This window comes from Chrysochloris asiatica, unplaced genomic scaffold, assembly GCF_000296735.1.
Source record: "Chrysochloris asiatica unplaced genomic scaffold, ChrAsi1.0 scaffold00218, whole genome shotgun sequence".
NCBI lineage: Eukaryota > Metazoa > Chordata > Mammalia > Afrosoricida > Chrysochloridae > Chrysochloris > Chrysochloris asiatica.
In genome coordinates, this window is record NW_006408736.1 from 3,939,217 (window position 1) to 3,943,461 (window position 4,245).

The window sequence follows — 4,245 nt, forward strand, 5'->3', positions numbered from 1 at the left end:
CATAGGGTCGATATGTTGTTGTTGTTGTTGTTGTTGTGTGCCTGGAGTCGGTTCCAATCATAGTGACCCTGCATAGGGTTTGTTGGTGGTGGTGTTGTTATGTGCTGTGGAGTCAGTTCAAACTCAGGGTGACCCTGCATAGGGTTTCCGAGGCTGTAAATCTTCACGGGAGCAGAAAGTCTCAGCTTTCCTCCGCGGAACTGCTGGTAGTTTCGAACTGCTGACTGTGAGGTTAGCAGCCTGATTGGTAACCACTACACTAGTGGGAACCAATTCCCTGACACCTAACAACATTTGTACTTAATGTTGGTCAATATTCCACCTAAGCTCATGCCTCAGAAAGTATAATTTATATTTAAAGGTTCATATTTTTTCACATGGACTTCCAATTATTTCATAACAATGTGTTGTCTCTGATCAGGACAGCTTATGTATTCTGCCAGCATTCAAGAAACTCTGAAAGCCTAACCTCTCTCACACACACACATTAAGGTAGAGTTGATTTCAACTCATAGTGGCTCTGTATACGGTTTCTAAAGCTGTAAATCCTTGTAGAAATAGAAGGTCTCTTCTTTCTACAGCAGAGCAGCTGGTGGTTTTGAACTGTTGACCTTAAGGCTAATAACAACTTGTTAGCCTACAAATGGGGAGAAATCCTAGACTGTTCGTTTTTAACCACAAAGATTTTTCAAACCTAGAGATAGGCATTTGTTTCTTGTGCTAAATCTTCAGTACCTGTAATTGAGTAACTCTAATTAGAAGGCCTGTTGTAGCTCTTAATTGTAGAATAAGCACAAGGTGTCATTGAGTTGGCTCCAATTCAAAGTGACACTATGCAAAATAGAGTGAAACATTGCCCAGTCCTGCACCATCATTACAATTGCTTTTACAGTTGAGTCCATTACTGCTGTCACTGTGCCAATCAACCTGGCTGGTGGTCTTCCTATTTTTTATTGATCCTATACTTTACCGAACTTGATGCCCTTCTCCAGGGACTGATCCATCCTGATAACATGTCAGAAGTAAAAGAGACGAAATCTTGCCATTCTAGCTTCTAAGGAGCATTCTGGTTGTACTTCTTCCAAGTCAGATTTGTTTGTTTTTCTGATAGTCCATGGTAATTTTAATATTCTCCAACATCTTAACTCAAAAGTATCAATTCTTCTACGGTCTTATTCATTATCCAATTTCCACGTGCATATGAGGTGATCAAAAATATCATGGCTTGGGTCAGGTGCACCTAAGTCCTCAAGCTAATATCTTTACTCTTGAACACTTTAAAGAGGTTTTTGTGAAGCAGATTTGCCTAATGCATTAGGTCATTTGATTTCTTGGCTGCTGCTTCTATTAGTGTTGATTGTAGATAGAAGCAAAATGAAATCTTTGACAACTTCAATCTTTTCTCCAATTATCATGATGTTATTTCTTGGCCTATTTAGAAGGATTTCTATTGTCCTTATGTTGATGTGCAATCCATACTGAAGGCTGTAGTCTTTGATGTTCATCAGTAAGTATTTTAAGTCCTCTTCATTTGCAACAAGCAAGGGTGTATGACCAGCATATTGAAGGTTGTTAATGAGTCGTCCAATTCTGATGCCATGTACTTATTCATATAATCCAATTTCTCAGATTCTTTGCTCAGCATAGAGATTGAATAAATATGGTGAAAGGATACAACTCTTTGCACACCTTTCCTGATCAAAAACATTCTGTATTTCCTTGTCTGTTCAAACATCAGCCTCATCATCTATGTACAGGTTCTCCATAAGCACAATTAATAGTTCTGGAATACTCATTCTTTGCAACATTATCCATAACTTGTCATGGCACACATAGTCAAAAGCATTTGCATAGTCAATAAAGGACAATAAACATATTTCTGATATTCTCTGATTTCGGTCAAAATCCACCTGAAGTCAGCAAACATATCCTTCATTTCAGGTCCTCTTCTGAATCTTGCTTGAATTTCTGGCAGTTCCTAATCGAAGTACTGTCACAGCCATTTTTTAATTATCTTTAGCAAAATTTTACTTGCATTTGATATTAATGATATTCTTTAATGATTTACACATTCCATTTGGTTACCTCTCTTTGTAAGCGGTGCAAATATGGATCTATTCCAATTGGTAGAGTTCTGGGTAGCTGTGGACAGGTAGCTGTTTTCTAAATTTTATAGCATAGATGAGGTAGCACCTCCAGTGATTTATCAGTTTATTGGAAGATTTCCATTTTTATTCCATCAATTCCTGAAAGCATGTTTTTCATCAATGTCTTCAGTGAAGCTTGGTGTTTTTAATTCAGTACCATCAGTTATTGATCAGATACAACCTCTTGAAATGCTTGAATATCAACTATTTCATATTTGTATAGTGATTCTGTGTATTCCTTTCATCTTCTTTTGATGTTAATCTGCATCATTCAATATTTTACCCATAGAATCCTCCATTATCCCAATTCAGGGCTTGAATTTTTCTTCAGTTATTTCAGCTTGAGATATTTTGAGTGTGTTCTTCCCATCAGGTTTTCTAACTTCAAGTGTTTGTATGTTTCATTATAATACTTCACTTTGTCTTCTGAAGCTGCCCTTTGAAATTTTCCATTCAGTTCTTTTACTCCCTCATTCTTTCTAGTCGAATTAATATCTCTATGCTGGAAAGCAAGTTTCAGAATCTTTTTTGACTTCCATTTTGGTCTTTTCTTTCTTTCCTGTCTTTTTAATGATCTTTTGCTTTCTTCCTCTATGATATCCTTGATGTCGTCCCACAACTCTTTCGGTCTTCGGTCATTAGTGTCTAAAGTATCAAATCTGTCATTGAGTTGATCTCTAAATTCAGATAAGATATGCTCAAAATCATATTTTGGCTCTCATGGACTTGTTAGAATTTTTTTCTGCTTTAGCCTTAACTTGCATATGAGCTGTTGATGGTTAATTCCACGGTCTGTCTCTGGCCTTGTTTTATTGATAATATTTAGCTTTTCCACTGTCTCCTCCCACATAAGTAGTCAATTTGGTTCCTGTGTATTCCAGCTGGTGAGGTCCAGGTCACCATTCATGTTGTTTCAAAAAGGTATTTGAAATGAACAAGTCATTGTTCTTGCAAAATTCTATAATGTGATCTCCAACATTTATAATATCACTAAGGTCTATTTTCCAATTATTAATCCTTCCCCTTTGTTTCCAACCTTCTCATTCCAATCACCAGTAATTATTAATACATCTTGATTGCATGTCTGATCGATTTTAGACTGGAAAAGTTGGTAGAATTCTTCAATTTCTTCATTACTAGCTTTAGTGACTGGAGAAAAAATTTGTAGGAGTATGGATATAATACTTTAAGTTACATCCTGAAATGCTCTTATTAACAATGAATGCAATGTCTTCCACTTTAATTTGTTATTCTCTGCATAGTAAATAATATGATCCTCAGCTTAAAATGGCCAATACAAGTCCATTTCAGCACATTAATGCCTAAGATAATCATCTTTATGCATTCCATTTCATTTTTTACAATTTCTAATTTTCCTAGATTCATACTGCATACATTCCGTGGCCCAGTTATTAGTGGATATTTGCAGCTGTTTTTACTCATTTTGAGTTGTGCCACACCAGGAAATGAAGGTCTTGGAAGCTTTTCTCCATTCACATCATTACGGCCAAGTCTACTTTGAGGGGCAGTCTTTTCCCAATCATATTTTGAGTAACATCCATCCTGAGGGTCTCTTTTTGGCACTTTATTTGCTTATATTCTGATGCTATTCATAGTGTTTTTATCTTCTAGTATGATATCTGCCAATGTTCACTGCTATTCAAATGGTTTTCAGTGGCTAAACATTCAGAATTAGTCTCCTTCTTCTCCTTCCTTGTCTGTCTAACATGGAAGCTCGACTTAAACCTATCCACCATGGGTGACCCTGTTGGAAATTAAAATACCAGTGGCAAAGCTTTCAGTGGCATAGTAAAAGCAAGCCAAAACAGTATGGCAAACTGAAGCAAATGGTGTTACACAATTCTATCATGGGATCTCTAGCATCATTTCTATCATCAATGTCATGTGTCCTAACTACCAATCCTTCGTCTATGATTCTAACTTTAGCATTCCAATGAATAGTGATTATCAATCGTTATTTCATGTTTGAACAGTTTCCGGCTGTAGAAGTTGGTAGAATTCTTCAATTTCATCATTGGCTTTAATGATGTTGTTGTTAGGTGCCATCGAGTCAGTACCAACCCATAGCGACCTTATG